This window comes from Serinus canaria, chromosome 15 (genome assembly GCF_022539315.1).
Source record: "Serinus canaria isolate serCan28SL12 chromosome 15, serCan2020, whole genome shotgun sequence".
In the NCBI taxonomy this organism is placed as follows: domain Eukaryota; kingdom Metazoa; phylum Chordata; class Aves; order Passeriformes; family Fringillidae; genus Serinus; species Serinus canaria.
In genome coordinates, this window is record NC_066329.1 from 4,032,173 (window position 1) to 4,044,383 (window position 12,211).

Here is a 12,211-nt window from a genome sequence, read left to right on the forward strand (position 1 = left end):
AACAAAACCTACAAACAAATATTTTTGCAGAGAACACTGACAGCCTAAATAGTGAGACCTGATGTGTGAGCAGCACAAAATCCCTGGGCCTTCCCTAGATTGGGGGGATAGAAGGAAGCAGAGGACAGATCTGATTGCCTTTTTTTTCCCCCCTTTTCTTTTTTTCTCCCAACTCAATAATCTTTTAGTAAAAGGGAAAAGAATCATCAGTCTGAGATTTCCAGCACTTTCAGCCATGCTCTGCACAAAAAGGAACAGCAGCCAAGACCATTCATCTCTGATTGCTTCATGAAGCTCAAGCAGCAGCCACAACTACACATTTAGTAACCTACATAGTTTATTTTCTAATTTTAATTGTGTACTTTTAATTTGGTCAAGTTAAACAACCAAGTTCCAACTGGGTTTCAGAGCACCCTTAAGGATCAAACCCTAACATCATTTTCCAATACCAAAACAACAATTATTACCTTGAATTAACCCATATTTTCAGGATTGCCAGAGTTTAAAAGGGCATATTTTCAGTTAAAAATTCTTGAAAACAACTTCTAATATTCAGCAGAAAATATGGTCTGGAATTTAAGGGGCAAGAACACTGGCAACACTTGCTGGATGAGCACAGGCAGGCAGATGCTGCTTCAGGTGGAATATAAAAATTTTGTGAATGCAGAATTTGTCTGGAGCTGGGCCTGATGGCACAGGGGGCTGCAGAGACTCCATTCTGCTTTTCCATGGAAAACTGCTCAGTACAAACCAGCCCAGGCACCTCAGAGTGATGCCTCAGGTTTAGCTTTTCTATTTTTCAGATTCTGTGCTGCTTTAGTGTGTAGTTCTGAGCTTCATATTATGGGATGCCGAGCTCTGTGCACAGAGCAGGGAGACAAAACAATTCCTTCTCCAGCTGGGGACCAAGGACAAATAATCCAAATCTCAGGCCCAAGAGTATAAACAGTGACAGAATGAAAAAAAAAAAAAACCAAGCAGGATGGGACTTCATAACCTAAAGCTGAAATTGGACAATTAACTCCAAGATGCAAATGGAGCAGAACTTGTAAAAGTGAGAGAGCCCGTGACCAGTTGTGCATTTTGGGACCATTCTGGGTTCACCTTGGTTTCACCTGGCTGGGCTCTTGTGCTGCCCAAGGTGGATCCATTGAGGCCTTCAATAAATCCCTACTTTATCCTTTAACTCTGTCCATCCTTCTCAAGGCATCAGGAGAGCTTTAGCTCTCCCTACAGGAGCCAAGAGCACAGAGGAAAAGAGAAGAAGCAGCAGAACATTGCAAGGCAGTGACACAGATCAGTGACACTGCTCTTGTCCCTGTGGTTTGGGGGTCAGACTTGACTTGGAAGTGACTTGAGACTCACAAAGTCAGTGACTATTGCAGGACTGAGGAGACCAGGAGATAATCAGTGTGTTGGTTGTGTGGGTTTCATCAGAGAGAGTCCTGGCTTACCCTCAACATCCAAACACAGAGGTGAAGTGAAATGTAAAACAGTTAATGCATCATCTCTGGAGCCATCCCTACTTATCATTGCTTATCATTGCAAAACCTTCACTTTTTATACCATTCTTCTGCTCACCCTTTGAGCTGTTTACCCATCCCTCATCTGTTAGCATTTATTTTTCTTGCTTCTCAATCCATTCTTTACCCTCAAACTCTCACTACAATCCTTTCCCTTCCATTTTCAAGACTTGCTACCTTTCCCTGAATATTTTCCCTTAAGTGCATCCTCATCTCACATTTTCCTTTTCACTCAGCCTGCTACTGTCCCTGCTCCATTTTAAGTGCTCTCATTAAGAGCTTCAAAGATCAGTTTCAAAAAGCCACAATGTACCCATCAAACCAGTCCTGCTTTACTCACAAACACTCTGTACCACCATCAGATATTGTAGCCTGTGATACATTTCTGTGATTATCCACAGGAAGGCATGGAAGAATGTTCCAAGCATTTATTTAAACAGAAATAATGATTTCTTTTCCCTGGAAACAAGAGTTTACTTCAAAGAAAAGTCTCACTTGCTTTAAAGAAGAACCAGGAAAACTTGGATCTCTGTGGAGAATCTCTCCCAGCTCCTGGTAAGGCTTCTCAAGTGGCTGAAGCACCTCTGAATGATTTATTTTTCCCCTCCTAATGATCATTTTCCCAGACCTTGCTGCCTTGGAAGTTTGCTGCTCCAGGCCAAGACCTTTCCTTCCTCCTGAGCAGAGCCAAGCAAACCCTAAATGGGCACAAAGTCCCAAGGATTCAGCACTTTAGTGGCTGCTGGCACCATTATTCTGCTGTTCCCAGGTGCTTCTGGGACCACAGGTGCCTCGAGTTTGCTGTTCCCACCTGCATTTGCTTTCTCAGGTCCCTTGAGTCTACAATTTTTAAATGCATCTGGTACTGGCATTGTTCCAGAACAGGAGCCTTGGTGGTTTTAATTCCCTAAGTTATTAAAGCCAGTTGTTCCTCAGTTATGAAAACACACACAGCTGCCCAAACTCTGAAGCAAGAGTTTTTAATTTTCTATAGGGTAGCCCAGCAGAAGGATCTGCAGCTAATGAACACTACATGAGGTCTCATTCCCCTCAGCAGCCCTTCAAAAATAGAAACAAATCCTGAGGGGCCAGGACACCTTACACCTAACCAGCCTCCTGGGGACCACCCAGAACTCCTCCTTTGTATTTCTGTGTCAAAAAAAACATATTTATATCTATTTCTAGCTGCAGCCCTCATGCCAAGGGCCTCCCACCACCCAAATTCCAGGGACTGGGATGAAGTTTCCTTATGGCCAAGGGGGCCATGCAGCAGCACAAGTGGTCACAGATTTGCCAAGGGTCTTTTGATGTTTGATAATTATATATTTTTAAGCCTAATCAACAAAAAGGAGCTAATAACCAAGCTCATGCATTAGAAAAAAATAACCAAATTTCCAGCTGGTGGAATTGCCTTGTTAAGTTTAGGGCTTGAAACAGGTTTTAGTGATCAGGGGGGAGATCAGCAAAGCTTGGGGAAAATGGATGCCCACTGATAGTGGACACCAAGAATGCAGAATTCATGGGTCATCTGGCAGAACTCCCAAGATGAGGAATAAACCAATAAACCCAACTCAGCAGCTGTGCTGGAACCAGCTCTGACATCTCCCTGTGCCCCACAGGGCAGAGCTGCCAGGGGGCTCCTCTTGCCAAACCCACACAGGGGGGACACCAGGAGGCAGCTGCTGGTTTCTCCAAGCATGAAGGTCACCTCTGGAGAAAGATTTTCTCACCTTTCCTTCAGCTGAGGGCCGAGCTGGGGTGTCCCCTCCCTCCACACCAGAGCTCTGGCCAAGGGACATGGCCATAAATGTGTTTTGCCTTTAGATCAAGAGAACTTCATCACTCCACAGCACTGATGGAGAGCCCAGCAGTTAAAGCACTGAGAAGAGAAGACCTGAATGTCATTATAACAGGGCAATATTAATCAGTATTTCAATAATTAAATATAATCCTTGGCTACTCTTCCATGGGGCAGCTTGGGGTACAGGACAGAGCAACCCCAGCCTCCCCAAGCCCTGGTGCTGCTCAGCCCTTGAGGAAACGCATCAAACCTCACTCCTCCCACACATGTTTTCAGTAAAAGCCTTTTAAATCCCACTCCAACCTTGTCAAACAGGCTGTAACTGGTGCAAATGAAAACTCAAGATGAATTTAATACTGCACCTATTCAGCCCTAAAATACAGGGCCGATCAGCAGCAATAGCACATTATTTGAGGTATATGATTTCCAGCAGATTGGGTTTTTAGCCTGTCAAGATCACTCTAACCATCTGAATCCTGTGAGTTCTCTAAAGGGACGAGGTATCTGAAAACATCTCCTCCCTCCTCCCTCCCTGGCTTTCCTCTCAGCTCTGTAAAAACACCCTTGCTATCATTTCCCTGCATTTTAATCTGTCCAACTCTTCTTTGCTATTATAACTTTTGATTTAGAGGGATGTGACCAGACAGGAGAAGCAGGGAGCCACAGTGGGGCTGTGGGGCTCCAGAGGCTGCAGGAGAAAGCAGGGGGCATTTGCAGCTGGGCAGGTTCCCCTCACCTCATTTTCTTCCCTGGCTTTGTATTTTCTAGAGGCTGATTTTGATCCTCAAACCTCATGCACTGCTCTGCTTTTCTTTTCAGGAAAAAATCCTCAGGCATGTGGTGGTCAAGGCCAGAGGTGCTCACCCACCGACCTGCTAAACTGAGGAGCTGGAAATGCAATTTCTGCTACTTTTCTCATTGGAAGCAGTCTAATCATAGATGTTTCCAGCTGAAAGGGAATATTCTGACACCCAGTGTTTGAGGCAGCCACAACTTGGTAACAACAAGCCTCTGAGCACCTGCTGGTGTTGGACATGGGCATACAGGAATGATTTCAACTGAAATAGTGGAGGAAGATCCTGTTTCAGTGAATTCCCTGCTACAAATGATGACATCTCATCTGGAACTGGGATTTCAGCTTGAACAACCTTTGTCTGCAGCAGGATGGAACCTGCTGGGGCTCTGGCTCCTGGAGAGGGGGAAGCCAGCTGAGACAATCACCCCTGCACCCTCTGGAGCTGTGAGTCCAGCAGGAGCTGCAGAGGAGCAGGTGGGCTCACAGGAGCCATCCCACAGCCCTGCCCTGCAGGCATCAACCCTGCCACCCTCTGGAACTGTGCCCAGAACTCACTCTGCTTCCCTGGCAGGTCTGTTTTAATGGCTCTGAAACAACCAAAGTGCCATTTGGCTTGGGATGTTCAGGAGCCTGGAAGGGCCCAGGGCGATGGAGGGATGTGCCCTCCTGAGGTTGGACACTCCCTGTCCCTCCTGCTCTCCCTTCTGCAGTTTGTGCCCTGTCCCAGTGGTGCCTGCACCCCAAGGGCAGCCTGCAAGCCCTGGGGGCAAGGCTCTTGCACAGATTGCTATGTCTGTCTCCAGGCTCTTTGCAATTCATTTCTCCCACAATTTTTCCATGGGGAGCCCACCTTGTAAATTCCTTCCTGGCAAGGAATTCCCTCTGGAGCTCAAAGAGGAGCACATGCCTGTGCCTGCCTCCTTAGTGCCACAGCCACAGAAAGGAGCTCCCTCCAAGACACAGGGGATGCATTACTCAGAAACAAACAAAAAATAATCCCAAAGATAGATAGATTGATAGGTTTATTGTTTTGGAGACACTTCCCCTGTTTTCCTCCCACAGCCCATAGAAGTTCACAGAGCTGGGATCTCCCAGCTCTTCCCTTCCTCAGCTCCATTTCTCCTCCACCCTGTTCATCTCTAGTCCCATTTTCAAGCAATACTACAATAACAACAGGTCTGCATTTGTTTCTTTTTTCCTTCTGTGTCATTTCTCCATCCAGCTAACAATTTTGGTGGCAATTTAACAGCCTTTACAAATTACATTCCTATCTTTTTCACTGTTATTGTTAGAGGAGAAAGTCCCATTTTTCACTGTGATCTTTCAGGTTTCTGCTGTCACTGTATTCAAGAACTTTTTTTTTTTTTTTTTTTTTTTTTTTTTGTCCTTAGCTTTTATTTTCTTATCCCTGAAGGGCAGTCTTGGAAATTCAAAGCTGTTCCCTGCCTATCAGTGGATCTAGTATTCTCTTTTGGCAGTTCCACAGTGACTGTCTCTCTTCCTTCCAACCTTCCACCTCAATGACACCTTTTCTCAATAAATTACCCTTTGTCTCTTTGAGCTGTGGTTCCATTTGTGACACTTTGGATGTGTAATAGCTGCATCCCAGTGGACACCTCCAGCACTGTCAACTAACAGGCCAATACAAACCCACTGGTGCAGAAAATAGAGATTTATGTATTTTGGGCTTTATTTCCTCCCTGGTAGTCGAGCTGTACTCTGCATTTTCAAAGTTTCAGTTTAAAGGTGTGGTTGCTCCTTGCCAAAAAAAAAAAAAAAACAAAAAAAAAAACTCTCCTGGATTGGAGGGGTGGCTGAATTCATGGCAGAATTCCCTTTTTTGCAACATGACATCCCTTGGGATCCCTGGAAAATGCCTTGGAGCAGCCAAACCCACCCAGCCATGCCTCTCCACACTGGTGCAGGGCTTCATGGATTGTTTATGCTACAGAGGAAACATTGATTTTTGCAAACATTTCCTAACAATAACAACAGGGATCGATTTGTGGTGCTGTTGCTCATGGTTTTGCTAATGGAGGAGGAATGTGTGGAGCAGCAGCTTTGAGGTGTCCCTGGGCTCCCTGTGGGAAAGGAGGGCTCCTGGGGGGGACACACTCAGAGCCAGCAGTGCTGGAGGAGGGATGCAGCAGATAAATCTTGAGAAATTTGGATGCTCACACCCTGCTCCCATCAGATAACAATAGAGATATTCAAGCTCACAGCTGGCAGCAGCACCATCCTCCCTGGCTCGTGCAAGCTGCCCAAAAGCAACAGATTGAACACTTTTATAGAAGTTGTCAAGATCCAGCCCTTGGCTTTAGCAGCCTGGGACTTTCTTCTCACAGCCCTGCACCTTCTGTCTCCTTTCCAAACACCAGACAAGCCAAACATTATTTTCCAATCCCAGCATCTGGCACAGAGCTCTGGGCAAGGCTCTCAGCCTGTCGCTGCTGAGATAAATGAGCCTGTTTCAGGGGCCGACTTCATAAAAGTATATGAAAAGTAGTTAACAAAAGGGTACTTCACAAAGAGGGGAATGCAAATGCAACCTCCTAGATAACTAATTAACTGAAGGAGGCAGACAAAGGGGAAGCAGCTTCCCATCTGTGGAAAGAGATGTCATTCTGTGGAGGCTTTAATTAGTTCTGCCCCGTCCCGCAGCCATTCAGTTGCGGCGCTCGCAGGCTGCTCCTGCTCTGCAGCTCCCTGGGCTCTCCAGGTACACAAGGGGAGAGCAAAGCTGGGGGAAAAGCTGCTTCACCTTGCTAAAGTCCCCACGAGGGATGTGTTTTCAGCAGGGGCCCAAGCAGCAAACAAAGCTGGGGTTGTCTGTGGGAGGTGGTCTGTGCAGCCATCCAGAGGTGCCACAAGGAGATCATGGAATCACAGAACAACTCAGGCTGGAAAAGACCTCAAACAGCATCGAGTACAACAATTAATCTAGCACTGCCAGGTCCACCACTAAGCCCAGCTCTTCCATGGAGAGGGGTTTCTTTCAGGGGGCTGTGGATGCCCCATCCCTGGAAGTGTCCCAAGGTTGGTTTGGGACAGAGCTTGAAGGAACCTGGTCTAGTCCTGCCCAAGATGCCCCTGCCCATGGAACTCAATAACCTTTATATTCCCTTCCAACCCAAACCATTGTCTGATTTCTCCCCCCTCAAAGCTTTCCAGCCACTTTTGGACACAAGCATTAGGTTTTGCTACCCCCCAAGCTTTGGGCTGTACCCCTGCTTTGGACTTGGGCACAGCTCACACAGAGGTGCTCTTCAGGGAATGTGGCACCTGGAGGGAGCACTCTGGGGTCCATCCCCACTGTGCCACTGCCCCTTTCAAGTTGTTCTCTTGCTTTTCTTTTGCTCCTCTTCCTGGGAGGGTCCCTTTTCACCCCCCAGGCTGCAGGAGCTCAGCAGGGTTAAGGCTGAGCAGGGCGTGCCATGGGAATTAGTCACCACCGGGACCTCAGTCAAGTGTTTCATTTAATGCCCTTTTCCAAAGACATTTGTACTTGAGAAAACCTGAAGAATTATGAGCTCCCTGCTAACAGACATGACTCAGAGCAGTGGTGGGCACATGGCACTTATGTGAGAAGTGTCTTCTGCAGTGTGGGTGAGGAGGAGAGAGGGGCTGCTGACAAAGTGGGTTTTGCAGGGAAAAACACCCAAATGGCTTCAGTTTGTGCTGCCAACAGCAGCAGTGACTCAGATACTGATGGGGAGAGCCCACCAGTGCAACTGCTCCCAGGGGCTTGGCCAAGGTCTGATGTGCCCTGGTCCCAAACACCAGAGCAGCTTTGGCATTCAGTGCATGGAGCAAACCCATGCCCAAAACACAGAGCAGGACAATGCCCTGCTACCAAAGGCCACCCTGTCCCTCACGGTGCTGTCCTACCTCTGTGAATGCCAGGAACTCGCTCAGCAGGAAGTTCATGGGACACTGCCAACACCCTGGAGCTGGCTTTGGACACCATGTGCCTTTGCCAGGCATTACCTGTGACCTGCCTGGTGCACAGGAGCACAGATATTTGGGGGATGCCCAAGTCCCTGTACCAACCATGGCAGGTCACCGTGGGGACATCGTGGGAGCTGGGAAATTGACAGGAAAAAAATGATAATTGAGTCATCCCTTCTCAAGACATCATTTCCCACCTGCATCACTGGAAATTACCAGGCTGGGCACTGTCAGCAGCCAGGAGATGCTGTGCAGGGTGAGGGGGACCAGAAATGAAGTTTATAGGGATACAGCCTTGAACTTTCTCCAGGCTGACTTCTAGTGCATTATTGGAATGGCAGGGATTGGCTGCCAAGCAGAGGCATTTGGAAATCCTCCCAGCTCTTTCCCAAAGTGGATGAGGAGGAGGAGTTGCCTGAGCTGATCTGGGTTCCTCCAACCCCTGTGAGGCCCCCGAGGGACTGGCTGGGAGAGGGGACCTGTGGGACCCGGATGGTTGGGACAGGAACAGTGACTTTGCACAACGCTGTGCCTCGGTGACTCGTGACACTGCAGCAGCTGGCAGAGGCTCTCTGGAGCTGGCTGCACCCGGGTATTATTAGACCTGATGGTTTTATTTCTGCTCCAGCCAAAGTTCAGCTGGTGCAGTTTGAGCTCTGATGGGCACTGGATGTATCCTGTCCCTCCAGAAACACTTGGTGCTGACAGTCACCATGTCTCCCACATGCCACCATCCAGCCATGCAGCTTCCTACAGCAGGGGATTTCCTAATCTTCCTTTTGTTATCACTAAAAAATAAGGAAAGCAATGACCATTAATGATACCAAGCCAGGGCACATGGGGCACAGCTCTGCCAGATGACATAACCCTCTCTACTTACATTGCCTAGGGAAATTTCCTCCCCACTTTGCAGAGCTTGAGCTCTCAGGAATCTCTTTGCTACTCTCCTGTGAGGGAGGCTGGGGGGAATGAAATAAGAGCCTAGAGATCATCTGTACAAGCTGCAGCACATCCCTGTACTCCTCTGGGGTCAAGCACCACCTCCCCCTGAGACTGGCCCAGCCCGGGCTTGCAGAGGAGGGGAGCAGGGAAAAAGCAGGGCCAGGAACTGGCAAGAGAAAGCAGCTGGGCAAAGTGGGCATTACTAGGAGTTCAGAGAGACAGGGATCCCTCTGTGCCATCCCAGAATCTGCTGGGATGGGGGGCATTTATCCGAGCCACTGAGCCCACTCCTCAGAGCTGCTCAAACTTCCCCCAGAGCAGCACTGAGCCTGGGCTGTGAGGAGACAGAAACAGAGAGGAACAGCCATGGAGAGCTCTTCCATTAACAGCACTCCTGCCAGGCCCAGGGAGGCTGGGCTTTTGTCAGATCATGTTGTCACCATGACTTTGCTGTTTCTGAACCTTGAAGAGATTCTTCCCAAAAGAGGAACCGCCCCCTCACCCACTTCCCTTTCAATCCCCAGCTATTTTTATTTCACTCCTTGAGATAAAGCTACATGTGTGGGGGAGGTATTTACACACACATGAGAAAGTACTGATGCACATAAAAATAACCTGATGATTTGAGAAAGACATTTCACTTCCACAGAGCTCTCTATTCCTTGTTCCATTAAAAACAGAAAAGGCAGGAGTTATTGAGGCTTGTGGGAGGTTCAGTATTGCTCTCAGTGTGGATGCAGAGAACATTCTCTCTGCTCATGCACAGGGTCTGCAGCTGGGGGAAACAGGCACTGGGTATGTGCTCAAGAGGAAAAAAAAGTGAGATTTTTATGTTCTTAGGAAGTTTATGGCTCGCTGTGAAGCAGATACAGCAGAGATGAATTCCTACAGAAACCCTCCCATATCCTTATTTCATTCATGACACATTTCCAATGTGGAAGTGCCTGACTTCACAATGCTTTCATGTTTGAAATACCTTTTATAAGGGAACAAGAGAGGAGAAAGGTAAGCACCCAGTGCCTCCAGCTACAAGCTGATGCTGCCTGCTCTCAGCTGAGCCCAGGTGTGGGGGCGATGAAGCATCTGCCCATCCCATGGGGTGTGCAGGGGGAGCAGCAGGGTGTGAGCCCCTGGGCTGCTCACCCCATGGGATGCATTTACCATCCACTGATCCCAAATTTGGGATCCATTGGGCAAGGCCACCCTCTGAGCAGCACATGGATTGAGGAGGGAACGAGCTCCTGCAGTGAGGCAGGCAGGCCCAGCCTGGCTCAGGGAAGCATCTCTGCCAAAACAAGTCACTCCTGAGCCCTGGGGCCATGCTCTCGGTGTCCCTACAAGCCAGGACATGGCTGCATTGGGGCTGCAGCAGCCAGGGAGCAGAGCTGAGCAGTACAGAACGTGCCTGTGCTCGGGCTGGTGCTGCCAGCCTTGTTGTGGCTCTCTTTTGAGCAAGCTGCCACACGCAGCATTCTCGGGGACAAGAGACAGCCTTGTTACATTAACAGCGCTCCACCACATGCTATCACTATTATTATCTGGGTTTGTGGGTATAATGGATAACACAGGAGCGCTCCCTCTCCAAAATAACCTGGTGTTGGGAGCGATTTGGAGCGAAGATTGGGATATTTGCTGAGCATCCCTTGCTGTGCTAAAGGAGGCAGCGCTGCGCCTGCACACCCTCGGCTGCGGGAGCAGAGCTGCGGGACGGCTCTCTCCAAATCACTCCGGAATTGCAGGCAGAGATAACAGCAAAAGGCAGAGCCTGCCCGGCCAAGGTTGTTTAAAAATACCCAGTCCCAGCCCCCGTGGTTTCTGCAGCTCTGCTGGGAGTCGGGAAGCCCACGCTGGTGATGAGCAGGTGCTCCTTGCAGGCTCAGCCTTTCAAAAAAGCTGCTGGGATCTTGCCCGGGGTCTCTTCTCCCAAAATCTAAGCCAGATCCCAGCTGGGAAGCGCTCTAAAAAACCACAACCACATGCCCTGGCAGTGACCTGCATTTGGTGATAAGCACAAAGCCACCTCATCCCCATGGGGAGCAGCACCCTGCCCGCTGCTGGACCCATCTGCTGGGATGAATCCCACAAGGCTGGAAAGAAGTTTAAAAGGAGTGTGTAAAAATAGCTTGTCCGGAGATGGGCTGGAGGCAAAACTGCCCCAGGGGACCAGCCCGGATGGGGCTGGAAGCAGCAGCTCCTGACCCAGCTGGGGGTGCAGGTCCTGCCCATCACCGAGGCTTCCCACGCCGCTGGTGCCCTCCAGCACAAGCAGGGCTGGACAGGGAAGAGGCTTCCCGGGAATGCCAGCACCCTCCCCTGCAGGAGCACAACCAAGGCTGGAATATTTGCTGCTCTTGCTCACGGTGTCCCCTGAGCCCATCCCCGGGAAGCGGGACCCGTCCGAGGGGACGAACCTGCCCGCACACGTTTCCAGGGCTGTGACTCACCCAGCCCAAGTAAACAGCCAGGTAAACAAGCTCGTTTTACTTTCAAAACAAACCGAGGAGCCGCGAAGCCCAGTTCCTCCTCCTTGAGTGAGCACGGTGTGTAATCCTTGGCATTTGTCCTCCGGGGGCTTCCGAGAGGTGCCAGCGCTTTAAAGCCTGGCAGCCGCTAGAGACAAAGTGACAAATTTAGCTCAGGAGTGAAAATGCTGCTCGTCTGCGAATGCCAAGGAGCAGGAAAACAAAAAGCACCTGCGAGGGAAATGCCTGCTGCTGGAGAGGCTCTGAAACCTCACCTGGAAGAGGCACGGAGAGCCTGTCCCTAAGGCAGAGCAGCTCTGGGCATGGCTGGAATTCGGGGGATTTACAGCCAGATGCTCCATTCGTGCATGTGAGGGTCTCTGCATCCTGCAGGAGGCGGCTTTCCAAGGAGAAATACAGCTCCAGACACGGCCTTGCACCCCCACTGCAACCCCCGGGGCTGAGCCCTGGCAGCTGAGGGTTGCTTATGGCTCTTTTGTTGGAAATGGCTTTGGGCAGCCCCTCCAGAAATTCCTGTCCCAAAAGGCACCTTCCCAGGGAGCCCTGACCCGACCCTGCTGGGTTTGGGATCTCTGGGTGTTCAGATGAAGCCATTTCCCAAGCCATGTGCTGTAAGGATCTCACTGTTTGATGGCTCCTCTTGTGTCATTTCAGTAGCAGGTGGTGGAAGTGGGGGGGGAGGAAAAACCTATAAAATCTTTAACATCCCTTTAGCTTC